The sequence below is a fragment of the Anser cygnoides genome, chromosome 1, assembly GCF_040182565.1.
Source record: "Anser cygnoides isolate HZ-2024a breed goose chromosome 1, Taihu_goose_T2T_genome, whole genome shotgun sequence".
NCBI lineage: Eukaryota > Metazoa > Chordata > Aves > Anseriformes > Anatidae > Anser > Anser cygnoides.
In genome coordinates this window covers 41,292,915-41,311,816 of record NC_089873.1, presented here as the reverse complement: position 1 = coordinate 41,311,816, position 18,902 = coordinate 41,292,915, and positions in this window count along the sequence as shown.

Below are 18,902 nucleotides of genomic sequence, written 5' to 3'. Positions count from 1 at the left end.
CAATGACAGCAACAGGGAGATTTTGGTTATCAGCGAATTTGTCTGTATTTCCTTCACGTAACAAAATAATTTTGTTGTTCAACATTAAACATCCGTATCAGACTGGAAGAATCTAATTCTCCTCACCAGAGCCAGATCCAGCTGGGGATGGAAGAAAGGGGGAAGGGAGAAATGGGGTGAGCTGTGTAATGGAGTGACCGCTGCTGCACCGTGCAGCTGAGGAGGGCTGAGCAGGCTGTGGTAGCGATGCCAGTGTGAGCAGGGGAGATTTCAGCTACCGTAGCTTCTTCCCCATCAGTACATGTGTGCCTGGTCCATCCGTGCCAAGCTCTGCACAGCCCTCCTGCTGTTCACACATAGCCACATGGCTCACGCTGTGCACTTCTATGCTGATGTAGCCATCCTGTTTCAAGGCGCTCATTAGATTTTAGTCTGGATTCTTGTTTTGCCAAGCACAGGTGGTTTGCTTTTGTGATTTTTCTAAAAGCTTCTCATGCCGAGCCACTTCAGCCTGCATATTTACTTCATCTATGTTTTTCCTTATATTTGCCATTTAGGCTCGAATTTCCACAAACTATGGATTTGGGACCTAGTGACAATTTTAGGAGGTGTTTAGCACCCAGCACTCCAGCTGAAGTCAGCTGCAGCTGACTGCAGCAGAAATTGGGGCTACTCCATTAAAGAAGCTTATAGACTGTCTCAGGTCAGAGCCTCCCTGCATCCTCAATGTCTTGTGTCTCTTCATCCTTAGGTGCTGCTGTCAGCTCCCTCCTAGTTCATGGACGACCTGCATTGAGGCAGATAAAACATTTCCCTTGGATTGCACTGGAACAATTCCATGAGGGCTGGTAATGTCGTGGTTCTAACTGCTCAGCCTTAGCCTGATGTTTTAGACATTTTCAACTAGAGCAACAACCGGTTTCAGAGGATAACTCGAGTGTTAGGGTTGGACTCATTTAATTACTGCAGAAGATCAGTGCCCAATTTCCATTCTCCGAAGGAAGGCTTTTTGCCCTTTTTGCATTATGTCAGCAAACCATGAACCTGTCATATTCCACTGCTTCACTGCAATTACTACATGGGCATGAAAAATGATCCAGAGAGTCAAAGGCAGAGACGTGGCTCCATAAATGCATTTGTCAAACTGACCTCAAGCTGGCAGGCAGCATCAGTGCCAAAAAATATTTAGCAGGTGCAAGCATGCCAGCCACTTGTGGTATGCCGTATGTTTCTTTAACAAGTAGATGGCTCTATGTGCTGGTTTAATATCTGTGGACAATTCCCATGTGCTTCTATTTAGTTACCACAGTGCTTTGAATGATGCTATGCAGAGCTGCATTTGACAGCCAGGCACCTCACAACCCCTTTTCCTCTTCCGTCTTTCACTTGTGCCCCACTTTCTGTGCTTGTACTTTTTTCCCAGGAGATTGGAGTCCACTTAGACTTCATGGAGTTGAACATTTGACTTGAAGAGGACTGAGTTCATGTTAAAAGGCAGACTACAAATAATGAACAAACAGGCACACCAGGCAAAGCTGGTGGAGCCTGGTCAGAGAGCAGAAAGGCAGTGAAGAGTTAGGATAAGGGATACATGAAGGATAAGTGATTGCAGCAATACATCTTCTACTGTTTAGAAAAATAATTCATGATCATGAAGGGGAAGCTTGATTAATGTCCAGGAGAAAAAAAAAGAAAAGAAATTAATATTAATTAACAAGAAAAAAAAAACACAAACACATGCAAAGTTTGCTTACCAGTATTCTTTACACATCAGCATCTTTATTTATGCAAGTTGTTTATGTTTAACTGTTTTTTGAGCTGGGAAGGTGAAGGACAGAGGGATATTAAAGCACAAGACAGCTGGGGTAGGAAGAGGGGTGTAGAGCCTGCAGAAGACTGGCTTTGAGTATACTCAAACCTCTGAAGGCTTCACATACACCATGAGGTGCATGTAAAAGGTCTTTTTTTTTTCTTTTTTTCTCTTTTTCTTTTTTTTTTTGACGGTGTGGAATGGGAGTAGTTAACACCATTAACTTGCCTGTTTTCATGCAGACCTAAAGGATTTCTGGTAACCTCAAACAAGGTTTGCTGCTATTGTGAATGAGAAAAAGGGCAGGAGACCAAGGAAGCTAGTGTCAAGAGCCAGTCATGGAGCCAAAGCAAAGGAAGAGGCACAAAACCCCATAAAACAGAACACGACTAGACAACAGCAACTCCAACTTGTCTTAGATGTCCACAGGATACTTCCTGGTAGTTTAATGCTTAGGATGACCAAGGCTGAAATTCACTGGGCTCTTAGACCTGGTGTCAGGTGGCATTGAAAGAAACTGGGTTTTTGTTTGTTGGCAGATGCAGTTTCCTTTCTCATGAGAAGCCAGCAAGAATGGAAAAGTGGGAACAGAAAAGGGATAGCTGGAAAACGTGAAAGGTACTTTGTTCAAAATCAATATCTAATTCTGACCAACTTGGGAATGAGAAAATTGCTTCTCCTACACTTTTATCACCCAATAAAAACAGAGCATAAGGGCTTGACAAATTTTGTTTACATTTTCATTATAAAATTGTCTGAAAGAAACTTTCCTCACAGTTTCCTTGTGTAAAAAGAGTACAGGGCTGCTATACAGCCCTGTGCCGCTGTATCTAAAACTGAAGTCAATGATCCTCACAGAAACAAAGATTAAGGCATGATTGCAACAAACTGGCAAACAGTGGAAGAGCAGATCTCTTATTATTACTTAAAGCAGATCTCAGAAGTTCCCCGCTGCCTGCTGCACCCCGCTCTCCTCCTCCCCTCCTCCTGCAGCAACAAAAGCACGTCTCAGGCTGCGAGGACAGCACGCCGCGGTGGGATTTAGCAGCAGCCCACCCAAGCCATCGTGGATAAATGTCAGCTGGATAGCATTGGTCACAGTCAATGAAATGCACAGCAGGTAATTTAATCAGCTCACGGAGAGAAGCACAGAGCAAAGCTTTCCGTCCTGCATGTGAAATGCACAAAAGCCCCTGGAGCCAGGCCTCCTCCTTCTCTCCGCAGCGTGTGGCCATGGGGCTGGGCTCTCCTCCCTCTTCTGCCCCGTCAGACTGCTGGCATTTCTCCCTGCCTGGTGGCTCGGGAAGGGCACATGCCCAGCCATCAGCACCCACAGCAGAACCTAAATTTGGCTTCCCACTGCCTCTCCAAAGTCCCTCGCCAGCAGGATGCTGTGTGACACTGGATCATGAGTCCTCCTGCCCATGGCTTGCTTGGAGGAACACCAGATGTGCTCGTGGTATCTTGGGCACATACACTGGCCGGGAGGTTTTCACACACTGCTGTAACACAAAGATGCCTGAATTCCACCCCAACTGCAAGCAAATGCTCTTTGGATCCTGCCCTTATTATACACATGGTTTTGATAACATCAGGAGCTTATGCCCACCTACCTTAGTCTTCTGTGAACACATAACTAAGATATAGAAGACATTTTTCTACACTATAATTAATGTCATTCATGCCAGCAACTGCAGTGGCATAATTACTGCAATAGAAATCCCATACTGTTTCTGATTTTAATATTGCACAATCTCTAACTCTATATTCACATATTGTGATGGAGCATGAATCGCCATTTTTAGACATGTTCACTATTGGCAGTTATAAAGTGTTTCTACACCCTCCCTGGTTTTCTGCCCCACTTAGAAGGCCGCCTGAGAAATGCATTTTTCCTTGTCAACAGTTCAGGAGCAAATGTGTTCCTCTATCCCTAACCCCCCGGTAATGCCTGCTCCAGAAATTCGGTGTGTGGAATCTGTTGACTGTTTCGCAGATGTGGAGCAGGACCTCCCCACCAGCCATCAGGTCTGACCAGATGAAATTCATAACATCTGCTGCTCCTAGTCAGACACAGCTTTCTGTTATTCCAGCTGTTGCTGAGCATGCATTAAGCAGCATCAATTAGTTAAACCTCCTTCTAACTTTACTGCTGCCTTTTTTTTTTTTTTCTTCTGTGACTGAAGAAATATATTTCAAGCCTTAAAGATTTATTTGTAGCCATGGTGTCAATACACCCTCTAATGGGCTTTCAGTTTTTAGGCCAAAATACCAGAAGCCACTGGCTGCCAATAAGAATAACAGATTGCACAGCACCACTCCTCTCTAGGATTCAAAGTCTGCTAGAAATGAGTTGTGAATTCCCTCTTCTACACTTAGGAAGAATGAATTATGGAAAGGCTAAGACTGTAAACAGGCTGCCGTAAATTAAGACAGAGAAACCCAAATCTTTTGCCCTGGGATCTACTGGATAATGCCGCTTATTCTTGGCTGCTTTTATCTGATGCATCTTTTGCTTCAGCTACATCCAATTCCTACCTTAATTTGTTGTTGCAAGAAAAACACAGGGCTCATTTTAGCTGTGCTGAGGTACTTTAATTCAGAGGGCTGCGTATCAGTGTGGCTTTGGAGCAGGGGTCACTACCAGAGCAGACCTTCCAGCAATGTCCCCCAGCTCTAATTCAACGTGACACCTCTGAGAGCATCTCCCAGAGGTGTTGCTGGCTGGAACTTGTGGCCATAAAAACCATGCTTTTGATTTACAAGAACATGAAGACTTTTAATCAGGTCATTTTTTCTTGTTAGTGTCTCTGTCAAGAGAATGAGGCATCATATTTTAATAGCCAATATATTTTGTTAATTATGGCATTTCATTATTTTGCTTTGACCTTGTCAACAGTCAGCATTCTGATCATATATATACATTAAGTGCATTAACGTCCCTCTTTCTAATGATCCAAGCTGTCACGCAGAGGTTGAATAGTCAGGCAATGGCTCTGTAGAATAATGAAAAGATCAAAGCAGTGCCATGAACTTCCCCGGTTTGTGGAGTATATGAGGCATTCACTCGCTGATATTTCATTCCCGTGACAACAGCTGGAGGAGAGCACCAGCCTCCTCTCTTCACACAGACCTGCACAAATGGCAATGGAGTCAGCTCCAGCGCTTGTCACTGGCATTGTAGCAAACAAAAGCAGCCAGCAATAAATGGCACAGAGGCATAAGGTCGGAGGATACGGCCTTCTGTGCATTGTCAGGGAAAACAGCCATCTGAAATGGGTTTGCTACAGTTGCAACCTTGTGCCACTCTCTCTTGCTGTGCTCTAGATCCTCCCCTCTATTGTCAAGACCCAAAGCAATGAAAATTCCTGAAAAGCCTCAATAACTGTTATCTCTTTTTTTAAATAGTACTTCTGTGAGAGTGCTCTGTTTTGTCCAATATTTGCATGAGAATATTTTCTGCTAATGATTCTTCCTCATCTTTCTCTCTCTCTTTTTTTTTTTTTTTTGTATTTTTTCTTAACTCTGGAAAATTAGTGACACTCTGAGAAAGTGTGAAGTTGTAGTGGTTTGTTAATAATCTGTCTTTTGATCCTTTAGTCAGTGTAGTGCATCTGTGTGGGAGAGACACTATTTTTCTGCCTTGTGTGAGTTATTTAGGGGGAAAAAAAAATCTAGCATCTGCTATGTTTTTGCTTCCTGGTGTTTGTTATTCTAAATATCTATTAACACACATTTTTTCTGCTTTTTTTTTTTTTTTTTTTTTTAAGTACAAACAGGAAAATAAACACATAGACCAGACTGTTGGGCTTATTACTTCAGTCTTATTGAACTAATTAAAAAAAGGGGCAATGCAATGATAACATTAAGGTTATAATTAAGCCAGAATCTATAAATCAGTGGGTTCAGATTATCCAGTCAGTAAATTCATCAACCATGTAATGAAATCAAATGATGAAATTAATCCTAGAAGGAATCAGGTTGTACCAGTTTGTCTCCAGGGTGTTTGTGGCAGAGCTGGCTCCCTTTCCATGTAAGTCCACCAGCAGCGATTGCACATAGGTGCTCTGAGCCAAACCCAGAGAGGGTCTGTTAACATGCCCTGATACATCGACACGAAATGCCCTGAGCAACACAGCACCTGCGAAATTTTCTTTAGACCTTTGGGCAAGGATGGTCCCCAGTTTGTGATGACAGTCTCCATCACGTGTATTTGTCTGTCCTGATCTCCCCCTTTTCATAGAATCATGCAAGTTTACCTCAGCAGTGAGTCATTAAATGTTTGCAGAATCTTTTGAATAATGCTAAATTTTAATCCAGAAGCTAATGACGAGTTTGATGGCACCTTGGTGTTTTTTTCTAGGAATGTATTCTCACATAATGCATATGCACATGCAAACTTAAAGAAAAGGAAGCAGAGGAATCTCTTCAAAGTGAGGCAAAGTGATGAGTCTGTGCTCCTCCAGCATGGAAACTTGGGACCTGTGAACTCTCCTGTAGCAGTCATTTGTTCTCTTGAACAAATAGATAGGGGAGATAGAGGCTTTACAAAGTTTTATTCCTCGGTGAATTGGCTACACCAGAGGACAAAGCCGTTCTTCTGACTAGAAAAGGGATGCGTTGCTCAGCTGTATATGTTTTTGATTGACGGTGCAAGTAATTGGGACCACTGTTTCTCTTCTGCACCACTTTTGCTTTTATAAAGATTGATTCCAATTCAGTTGAGCCCATTTTTAGAGATGCTTCCCATTTTCAGCATCATCCTCTATGAGCGAGTCATGCTTGGTCACAGCTTTCTCTTAGGTGTCACACATCCCAGAAGTTAATCTCTCCCCTCACCTTGCCAGTAGTCAAGAGAACAGATATTTTGGCAAACTACAGTCACCACACCAGGCTGGATGTGATTCCCTGCTGTTAGCAGTGGCCTTTCCATCTAACCGGGCTCTGCCAACTGCCCAGTGTCTGGGAGCAGCATGGAGGAGAGGGGCTGAGACCACACTGGGCAGCGGGCAGTGCAGTGGGGGCTCTGTTGGTATGGCCAGGTAGCAGGTAAAAAGGAGAGAGTTGAGGTTTAATATTGTTGTGTTTCTGGAACCTCTTTGGGATCAGTAGAGAACAGCTTCCAGGGGATGCAAAAATGTTCCTAGGACTGGAAACCTCAGTCCCTCCTAGCTCATGCTGCACCCTGGCATGAAAAACAGGGATGCTTTCCAAGAATTTGGGGAAGAAACTCCTCTGGGGCCTGGAAGAACCCTCACAGCTCCTCTCAGCTCAAGGTAAACAGCCTGTTGTCCGATGTGCTGCACCACCTGTCCCGTTCTTCAGTACGGTCTGACTCACATTTTATATGTGGTGACGATCCCTTTAGCCCTCTCTAATTTTAGCTTGGTTTATTTTGGTTTGAACCATGATGAAGAAGGATATTTGCCTTGGGAGTGTCCTCCTTCCGCCCCATCATTGCCACTCCTCCAGCAGCTGCCTGCTAATCTCCCTGTTTTGTTTTTCTACTCCTTTTGGGGGTATAGTGATACTATTTACCACCCTATCAGCAAGGCAGCTACTGCCGATTCAGGGGGGTGTGCTGTTTGCATTCACAATGAGGATGAGCTACGCAAAGCCAAATGCAGGCTTGGGAGAAGCAAAAATAGTTCCAGCCCAACATATGATTCAGGTTATTGCCAGGGGAAATGACACTTTGCTGATGACAACGGCACATGAAAAATACTCTAGAAATATAACAGAAGTGTATCCCTTGTTCGTATTGGTAAAATTCTGGGGATTTGTATGCAAACGTTACCTCTTGAACACAGGAAAATGCCAAGTCCTACACCTGGGGAGGAACAGCCCCAGGCATTACTACATGGTGAGAGTCATCCAGCTCTGCTGAGAAGGGCATTGGTGTTCTGGTGGACAACAAAGCGACCAGGAGCCAGCAAAGTGCTCTTGTAGGAAAAAAGGCCAAGGGTATGCTGGACTCCATTAGAAGGAGCGCTGCCAGCAGGCCGAGGGAGGTGATCCTGCCCCTCTACTCAGGCCTGGTGAGGCCTCACTGGGAATATTGTGTCCTATTCTGGGCTCCCCGGTACCAGAGGGACATGGGGCTCCTGGCGCGAGTCCAGGAGGGCTACGAAGGGGTGGAGTACCTCTCCTGTGAGGAAAGCCTGAGAGAGGTGATGAAGATGAAGGAGATGGGGTTTTCTCAGCAGTGCCCACTGACGGGACAAGAGGCAGCGGACTCAAATTACACATGAAATCCCATGTGAACACAAGAAAACTCTGCTGTGTGTGTGAACAAGCACTGGCACAGGTTGCCCAGAGAGCTGGTGGAGTCTCCCTCTGTGGAGATTTTCAAAACCCTTCTGGGCAACCTGCCCTCGGTGGCCCTGTTTGGGCTGGAGTTTGGGCCGGACGATCTCCAGAGGGCCCTTCCAGCCTCAGCCATCCTGTGGCTCTGTGCTTCTGCCTGGTGGCCAGAAGCTTCCTGTAGCACAGCCCCTAGAAGGAGGCTTCACCTTTTTATACGAGTGATCTGTTTTCTTCTGTTCTTCTAAACACTCCCTTCTGTTATGGTTTCTCTAATTTTGCAGTCAGCTCAACTAGGAGAAAGGTACTTTAAAAAAAAAATAGTATAGACCAAACACACCTCACTGACAGCCAGCGTTTCTCAGAATGTGTTCAGGTAAAAGCCATGCCAGAACCAGAGGCATTTTGCTGCAATAAGGTCTCTAGGAGCAGGTCCTTCGGTTATTTTTCAGCTGTAGTCTGCTATTAGGCCTCGCTTATGAAACCAGTCAGGGCTGCCATGCCACTAGATAGTTTGAACTAAAGAAGTCACTTTCATGCAATCAAACCTTATTGACTTCAGTGACCTGGAAAGCAAAATTGCTGGTTTCAGGGGCTTTGACTTCTCTTTCAGGCTGGAAGAACATAGGCACTGGGGTTTGCTCCATTTTCAGTGCCTGTTAGAGAACAGGCAGTGGTAGGGTCTGAACTAGAAACGTCATTTCTCCTTACCCAAATGAAGCACACCAAGTGCCAGCAGCAACTGCCTTGTTTAGCTTTGCACTTGTATGTGATGTGGTTCCCTCCACCCTCTACTACAAGCTGGCTGTTGAAAGAAGAAATGTATTTTTCAGAAGAAATTTGTGGAAGAAATTTCCCATAAATAAGTGGGAAAAACAAGGTTTTAACAACAGGCACAGGGGAAGGGAAGGGAAGGGAAGGGAAGGGAAGGGAAGGGAAGGGAAGGGAAGGGAAGGGAAGGGAAGGGAAGGGAAGGGAAGGGAAGGGAAGGGAAGGGAAGGGAAGGGAAGGGAAGGGAAGGGAAGGGAAGGGAAGGGAAGGGAAGGGAAGGGAAGGGAAGGGAAGGGAAGGGAAGGGAAGGGAAGGGAAGGGAAGGGAAGGGAAGGGAAGGGAAGGGAAGGGAAGGGAAGGGAAGGGAAGGGAAGGGAAGGGAAGGGAAGGGAAGGGAAGGGAAGGGAAGGGAAGGGAAGGGAAGGGAAGGGAAGGGAAGGGAAGGGAAGGGAAGGGAAGGGAATCACCTAGTCTGATATTTTTTTAAAGCAAAACACTTTTTAAAGCTTTAACACTCCAATTTAGGGATATGTTTATGCACAGAGTCTGCTGCCACTACAAATGCTGGTGGCATTTTTATAAACTAAAAGAGGGAAGGGCCTGAAAATGAAGAATCTCTTGAATGTCATAAGTTTATGAGAGTAGAAAAAAAAAATGACTAGGAGAATAAGCTAAGAGAGATTCTTGTTCTGAATTTATTTCCAAATGTGTCAAAGTGCCTAGCTTATACAGTTAATAAAGCTTTTAAACTAAAAAGCAATCAATCTCTGTTTTCTCTCAAAGCTAAACAGCTTTCTCTACTGAGAAATAGCAATAAGTATATACATTAAAGAATATTAAAGAATATGTCTGGCATGCCTGAGGTTGGGCAAAAAAATAATATTTTATATGCTGAAGTAATTTGGATGAATATTTCTTTAATATAACTTAGTATTTTATTATTTATTATTCAGTTTTATTCTTTTTCTCTGCCCACTGACATCCTCATTACGTCTTCAAAATAATGAAAAAAATAAAAATGGATGTATGTACATGAAGTTAGCCAATGGCTTTTGTTAGCCAATACAAACATCCAGAAATCTGAATATTTATCAGACTCCTAAATCTGGGAAAAGGGATGAGACTCTCCAGAAGAAGTATCTTCCAGGCTCCTGAGCAGTGGGAGCCTCCTGCCATTGATGTCAAACCTCATGCAGTGTTTGCTCTCCAAAACACAGGATTTGTTCCCAGAAGGGCAGGCACAGTCAAGTGACAAGTCCAAGGTCAACTGTGCTGTGAGCAGTCAGGGCTAGGAACACAGCTCTCGTGCTACGAAGAGCTGAAATCCATCTTTTTCAGTGGGCACAGAGCATTTGCCCTTTTTCTAGCACTTATATCAGTCAGAGCACCTATATTAAAATATCTGAAGGATAACAGTAAGACGTTCTGCACAGTGTTCTGCATTCCACTATCTTCATCTGCTTTAAGACAGCAAACGTTTCCCCCCTTCTCCTCTGTCGCTGGTGATGCACAGCCTTCGCTGCAGCTGTTGCCAATGGTGACTGCTGGAGCCGCAGCAGATCAAGGCACCCATAAGGGTGTTGTTGCTGCTGTGCCCCTGCTCCGTGGCTCACAGTTCAGTAGCTGCTGGCTTTGAGGTCACTGGGAGAAATATTTGCTTTTCTTCCTTTGTTCTATCAAGTTTATTTTCTGGCTCATCCAGAGGATAATTTTGTCTTGTGATGGAGTGGAACAGAATAAACCTGTGACTTCAAGTGACTGCAGAGCTTTCTGTATCCTTCTCTGCATTCTTCCAGGGTGATTTAATAAAGGGTAGGAGCTCAAAATAACATGACAAAAATTCATTTTCAAAACTTGGGAAAAGGCTAACGGTGGTGCTCCGGGGCAGTCTACTTCCAGGAGAAACAAGAGTCTTTTCTCAGCCCTGGCACTGCTTTCCTCTTTGATCATTGCCCTATATCCACAGCTGCTGTCAGACTAATATTTGTAAAATTGCTTTGGGTTCTTAAATGTATTCCAGAAGCATAAAGCAATATTGCCTCTGTGCTATACATGTAGAAAAACATAATGAAAAGGGGAGGTGGGCGATGCATCCCGCAGCCCAAATACCTTTCTTTGTTGGGCTCAGTACACCCTCAGTTCTGTGTTCTTGTTTTTTACAGTGGATGTCTAAATGTTAGTGACAAAAACATGTCTCTCTACCTTTTAACACTTACAGGACAAAATTCAAGGCTTGCTTTTACTCAGCCTTCCTTTCCCTGGCACACATAGCTGCAGCATACAGCACTCCGGGTGTGAGGGAGAAGGCATTTGGTGTTACGAGATGTGTTAAGTTTCACGGCGTTGCCGCAGCCCAAGAAACGATGCAGATGTGCTCTATTGACAGGAGAGATTTTTCTTCCTTTGCATCAAAGACATTTACATTGGGGCTTACAAAAGGATTTAAGAGAGCTAGGTGCCCAAATCCCTGCGCAGCTTAGGTGGATTTAAGGGCATTGCTGCCTCTGGTTCTCTTGCACAAAACAGTACATGCACACAAGTCTTTCTGCTTCGGTGAGTTCTCCTGATGCACCAGCCTGGCACAAATCACCTATTGCCTTTGCACTGGTTCTTTCAACTTATTTTTGTTGGCTTGCATGTGTGTGAGAGGAAGGGAGAGGCAGCAAGACTGAAGAAGTCACAGAGGGTGGCTGTCAGAGCCCAGATGTGAACTCAGAGGGGCACAGCTTGCTGCCTAAGCACTGGCAGGCTCCTCAAAGTGAGAATAACCCCTTTTGCTGCTTCAAGAGACACAGGGAGGTGTATGACAAAGGATGAAGGGTATTTCAGACTGGCACGCTCCTGCAATTACAGTTGTTATAACTGTAGTATGGCCTTGTGACTTCTTCAGCCTTCGTATTCTCCGTCATACGTGCACAGCACATGGGTTTCTGCTGCTTTGCAGGCTGGAGGTCACCTGAAGAGCTGTGAAAGGGGCTCAGAGACACAAATATGGCCCAAAGCTACATTTGCCCCAGTACAAACGTATTCGTAGCTCTGCTTCTGATTGTATCTGTATGTGTGTAAAGCTGAAAGACAAAAATAACTGATTCAGATCACAGTTTAGACCAACTCTGCTAAACCTTTTCCATTTTACACTGCTCTGCCAATAGTCTTCTAACCTAGTACGTGAAACCTCTCTGTTGTGCGAGTCAGGGTCTTTGGAACAAATTTTGTTACCTGTGCCAATCTGCACCCTGGCTGTGGATGTGTTTTCTCTGCCACAAATTGCGTTTGCATTACAAAGCAGACTTTTCATTTGAAAATGTGTCATCTTCCATATCCACAGACTTAGAAGGTACGTTTTCATGAATAATTCAACCCTACAAAGAGGCTGGCAGGAATACACCTTAGTAATGTGCGGAAGCACAGAGCCCTGAAGCACCGTGAACATCACTTTTAGTATTAAAAAAGAAAAGCATCAACTGATTTGACTTTGATTTGATATCAAAAGAACATTTTATTTGTTCAAATACTCAGGAAATCCCAAACTTGTAGAAGCCAAAGCACCTCTCTGCATGCAGCACTTTGAGCATCAGCCTCATCAGCTCCACGGAGCTCACACCACACTGTCGTGACACTGGGAAGGGTTTGTGCAACTCAGACAGCACTGGGAGAAGTGGCTGGGTGCTGAAATACTTGGAAATACCTGACTTGTGCAGAAGTTGTTGGTTGGTCACAAAGCTTCCCTTTGAAGAATACTTTGACCCCTTAAATATGTGCCATGTCCAGTGAGATGAAATTGCACCTTACCTGATGAAAATTTCCAGGACCACATTCTAATTTTTGTTTGCTTTTAAAGCTACAAGTCATCCTTGCAACACCCTTATGTCAAGCTATAAGACAGAAATGTACCTGCATGCTTGTCCCTCCTCAGATAACCACACCAGGTATGTTGGAAACAGTCATGACTGTCACCGTTAAAGGAAAAATAAGGCCATAATCCTCCACTTGGAGGGAGCTTCTTCATTGATTGCAAACACTTTAGATACTTCCTAGTACACTTGCTCTCTGTCATAGTTTTGCCAATTTGTAAATACCGGGGAACAAAGGTCAAGAGATGAAAGCCCTTTATGAGCATGAGTCTAGCAGTTTTTTGTTTTACCTGCTTGCTACACCCTGGAAGTAGGAATTGTAAAACATTTTAGCAATTCAGAAATATTAATTTTCTCTGTAACCAGAACATTCAAAGCAACCAGCAGAACAGCAGCAGTCATGCCTTCGTGAGCACAATAAATCACTAGGCAAGCAGCTATGTGACCAGAAGCTTTGAGAACACATTTAAGTTTTGACATTGAATTTAATCACACATCTTATCCAGAGAGTAATGGGTGGAGGATCGGGCTTAGGTAACATGAAAATCAGTGGTTACTCAAAATCTGTTACTCAAAAATAGGAATGTTTACATCAGAAACCACTTGCTTCTCTAGGCACAGGATATGGCTGAGTATTTACACAGTTAAATCAGATTTGTCACCCTTCTTGTTGAACAGAGGAAATGTGCTATTAAGTATTTATTTAGATACTCATAAACATACGTGAAACTGTGTACACAGCCAGTCTGTTGAAACCACGCCAGCCTCGCTCTGCTTCCTCCTTTACCTCAGCTGTGCTTTCTCATCTGTTATTTCTCATCTTAAGCTAAAATTGTAATCTTGTGGGCAGGTGAATACCTTTAACACCTACTGCCTTTTGTACGGTGCTCCTGGCATTGTTCAGGTCTCTAGAACTATTGTAGCACAATTATTTAAGAAAACAAGCACTCGTTGGAGACTAGGAGTGCTCGGAAATGATTTTCTCCCCACGAAGATAACTATGGGAAGAAACAGAAGGGTTTAGCTCTCTGTAGCTGATCTGCCTGTCAGGGGAGGAGGGTACGTGGTCTGCTCTTCCTGCCACTCTTCTGGTGAAGAAGGTCCTCCAGGTTTTGGAGAAACAGCTGGTCCCTGGAAACAACAAGCTCAGGCCACCAGCTTCACATCGCTGAGCACAATTGTGATTTGTTATGGTGAGGTTCAGTGCAGCTCTTCTGTATTGCTCAAGGAAAAGGACATCTTTGGAGAACTACATTAGGAACCTAAATAATGTGTGATCTTCAAGGCTGCTGGTCACCGGCTGCTCAGAGTAAATGTAGACGGTGTTAGACAGGCCTTGCCATATGTGAAAGTCAAATTTGGGCTCAGAAACGTTGTTTAGGGAACTGGCAGGGTGCTCCGTGCCTTAGAAACGTAGTCTTTTTTTCCTAACTGTTGTTTATTAAGCTGCTTCCTGGGACCAAGCAAAGTGAGAGCTGGCTGGAAATGGAGCACACCGGGAAGCGAGGGGAAGTCCAACTGCTCCATACGTTTCTTGGCTGTAGGCAATGTGGAGCAAGGAGGCATAGCAAGCATTGTTCTCAATCCAGCAGGGAAACGTAACACCTCCAGAAACTTTCCTAGTGCAGCTTATGCAAGACGAGGCTCTGGAGAATACGCATCAAAGTAAAGGTGCTGTTTCTCTGGTTCCTCGGGCTGCAATAGCAATTAGGCCATACTGAGTTACATTACTTATCTCTCAGTTGAGGGAAGGAGCTACAGAAGCCAGATACCAGTTACGTGCAGGGATTAAGGACATGACCCCAAATAGACTCCATTAATTCTCTCAGCAGCTCAAATGTCATCAGTCTTAAAAATCAATAGGTAACACTGAATTATGAATAGTTTCCAGCTGGAAAGTTTGAGAAATGTTGATGTGGCTGCTGAGCAGTTGGTACCACAATATTAATGTGAGCGATGAATCTAATTAGAGGTACACACAGCAGAAAATTGACGAAGACAAGGTTAAAGTACTGCCTGCTGCCTTTCAGAAAAAATTGTGTTATTCGCCTTAAATTTCAGGATTTGTATTCTCTAGGTAGGTTAAAGAATGGAATTACAACATAAACTAATAAACCCCAAACTAAAAAGCTCTGTGCAGAGCAGGAACTCCTTTGTTGTCCACAAGGACAAAACATTTATATGATTAATTTTTATTTATTTATTTTTTCTCCTTGGGTAATGTCTGTGTCCTTCAATCAACTGAAGTTTTAATTTTTCATGCCTCTATTCAGACTTCCTCTTGTTCCCCAGTTATCTTTTCTTTTTCTTTCAGTGCTGAGAGCGTTTATGCTTTCCCAATCTTTTACTGTCTCTATCTTGTAACCGCAAGTACACATAGCTCCTCTGCTAAAGAACACATATCATGCCTCTCCGCCCTGTTTAAGTACAGGAAAGGAGCTTTTTGTTTAAAGCACTTTATAACAGATAAGAGAATGACAAGTGATTGTTGTGCTGGCTCCTTCCAGTGGCTGGTGGGCAGTGGGAGACGCTTTCCTGGGAGGCACAATTACTGGCACGACTTAGCACGAGTCCTACCAGCTGTGGTGTGGTCCTGGTGCCTGCTGAGAACAAAGATGTGAGCGTGCACTGTACTTTCCCCAGCCCATGAATACCTTAGGTTGTTACTGTAAGTGGGATAGGAGGAAATTCAGTTATAAATGGAGGCTTGTATTCTTGCCGTTGCCCACAATAAACATATTTTTCATTCAGCGTTGTAAGAAGTCGTGGATGCTCAAGAAAAGCCTGTCTGTATCTCATGCGTGGCGGACAATGGGTGAAATTCAGCCCCATGTTAAACGCATTGGAGTCAGTGGAGTTTCTTCTTCTTTGGGCTATTATTTCAGGCCAGTTGTCTTCTCTCTACATCCAGATCACTGCTGGAGGGTAGGTGTGATGCTGGCTTGGTGACCACCCTGGTGCTGCCCTGCCTGATGCAGCAGCACCCACTGCAGTAGGGAGGGATGCTCCCGGGACCCCGATGGGCATCTTCCCCACAGTACCCCCACCCCACAAGTGCCCTCATGTCTCTGGGACCAGCCTGACCCAGGAGCTGCTAAATACCACATGGAGGTTCAGTCATATTGAAGGGAAGTCCTGTTTTCTGCAACCACTCTGGACCTTGCATCGTGAAGACCCCCTGCCTCCTTCGTTACCTGCACACTTCCTCGAATGCAGCCTCAGGAGCAGTTGCAGACAAACCAAGATGTTCAATTAGATTTCGCTATTTCCTGTTTCCAACACCAGTCTCGACGTTAATGGAGCTCTCTCTGTCCCTCTCTTTTATTTATTTCCCAGCTACAGCATGTAATAGATGTCAGGAACTGTGTTATCCCCTCTCATGGCCATGGACTCACAAAAGGCTATAACTCTGGGTTTTCTGGTTCACGGACAGTGCAGCTGGTATTTCATAGCTGGCAGCAGCTTGGGAGGTTGGGGAACCGTTGACAGCTACATCGCAAGTCACTACTGAGAATTGTTTTAATGAGGCAGAAATGCAGTGCTTAAAGTCCCGTCACATATACAAATATCACCAGATAGAATACAGGGGATAAAATTAAACAGCAACGCTGTGAGTACAGTTGTGCATCTGCTTTGTTCCCCAGCTCGTGTTTGCCTGAAATGTGATAATATATTTGAAAAATCTTGCCTTTGCAAATGAGAATCCCACATGATTTTGCCTAAGCCAAGCGACGTGAGATGATCTTCACTGCTCAGGCATGCAGCTTTGGTGGGGTTATTACTGAGCTGGCCACGCAGATGGGCAGTCTCGCTACAGACAATAAACGGGAATTGTCTTTGTTGCAGTGTTTAACTGGCCATCCCCAGATAATACAAGTTAGGGCAAGGCATGCTCCTCCATAATAAATGCTGCTGCACAATTATCAAGCTTTCTGAAAGCCTGCCTTTTGTCCGAGGGCTGATTCTTCTCTCTCATCCTCTGCCTCTTCAAAGAGAGCAGCACCCCCTCTTCTCCCTCTTCACACCGCACACTTCAGCGTTCAGCAGGCAGCTGTGCTGCAGGTAAATATCCCTGGATATCATTGGCGAACCTGCACAACGCTGAACACAGGCTGTGCGGAAATCCTGCTGTGTCCTGAGCCCCAGATGACCCCTTCCTTCACCAGCCACACGAATAGGGCTTCAGCTGCACTCTGGCATCACATTTTTGGTTGCTCTCAGACAATTTAGCAGCTAGGGACTGTTCTTTCAGGCATATATATGCTTTGTTGTACGTGTCCTTGACTGAAGGAGTGTGTGTAGAGGCAAGAGGGAGCTGCTATCTCAGGGAGATGCTGCTGCTAATTGCCTGCTACTGCTGAATACTGGAGTGCAGCCTGGGCAGAATTAACCTACGAGATCACAAATTATGCCCATTTCAGCTAGGAGTGTAATTGCACTGCTATTATGCATCTGACTTCTGTAAAATACCATTATTTTACTGTTTAGAAATGTGCCCTTAGCAGTAACTATAAATATGCTTGCATTCCACAGCAGGTTAATTAGACATCAATTAAAATATTTATTGAGTAAGTTATTAATTGGCTATAACCACCATATTATATGACAATTGTTTAAAGGGATGTGAAATTTTATCTTAGACTCTGTGTAGTTACAGCTGATGGCATGGCAATTTTATTAGGTATGTTGAGAAGAAGCACTCATACCCTCTTTTTAAGGTCTCTGATTTTGTCCTTCCTTTTGAAACATGGTTGCTTGTTTGGAGAGTGTTGTAAAATGAAGATGACTAAAATGATGCCTAAACATTTTCTAGTTTACTTTTCAAAGTGGCAGAGGTGAAGTGGAAGATGCTCTATCTTGATCTCTGCAGCATTTTAATTCATCCTTCATCCTTGAGCTTGGGGGAGCGCTTGTTATGCCCAGCACACTAAGGAGCAAATGACAAAGAGTAATCTCTAGCAGAATGAGTTCATAAATTACGTTCCCTGCCCCTCCTCTCGGTGACATCCTCGCAAACAAGCTGCCCTGATTTCCTTGTGGAGGTGGGCAGCATCCTCAGGGCCGCACGGCCTCTGGCTCCCAGCCTCTCCCTCCCCTCCTCTCACCTCAACATCACTCCAACCTGCCCGTCCCTGCTCTCCTTTCTCCTGCCTTTCACCTTCTTTCTTTTTTCCTGACACGCTAGGCTCTCCTAACCAATCTTACCTCCACATGGTGATGACAAAATAAAACTAGTGGCCGGTGTGACCCAACAGCCACCTGAGTACTTTCTCGTGTAGCGTTAGACCTTTCCCTTCCCAGCCCCAAGCACAGAATCACTCTGCTCTCGGTGCCAGTCCAGGTTCCTAGAGTTCATTCTGAAAGTATTACTGTGGGTTATCTCATGCAAAAGCTGCTGCTTATCAGCTGCCACGCTCGTATGGGTGAGGGCTGCCTGCAGGAACTAACACCGTGCGCGCAGGAGGAGCGTGGGCGCTGCGCCTGCAGCCTGCCAAGCTGCAGCAGATCGCACGTGTGCAGTGATGCCCTCCAGAGACATGGGCACACACACCCTCTCTCTGGTAGAAGATGTCAGGACCTCTTCGCAAAACTCAAACCAGAGCATTTTGCTTGCTTCTGGTTTGTGCTTTTATTTTATTATTATTCCCCCCCCCCCCCCCCCCCCCCCAAGTAGAGACACAATCAAATGACCTTTATAATGAGGAAAAAGTGAGGAGGGAAAATACGATGCTTTTACTGTTTCTCTCTTGTTATGCTTAATAGATTAACTATGGCTGTAATTCAGTAAAAGGCTGTCTGCGGAGGGCATGTGGCAGTGAACAGATGCAGTGAATACTGTTTTTAAAATTGATTCTTTATTCAGTTACTGAGACTGAGACTGTGAAAGAGATTTCCCCCCAGACCACCATGCATTTGATTGCTGCATTCTGGTATTTTCACATATTTTAGACAGTAGTCATGCTACCATGCAGCTTTTAGTGAAAATCCCCCTTTTTCCTGGACTTTTCCAGTTACTTAAGATGAAGGCTTCTTTTCCTGTAACGTTGTATCACAAGGAGGGAGAGATTTCCTTATGCTTGGCTTGTACTTCTGTGGGTGCCTTCCTAATATTTAGGAATTGACTTTGGGTATGTACCCATCACAAAAAAAAAAAAAAAAAACAC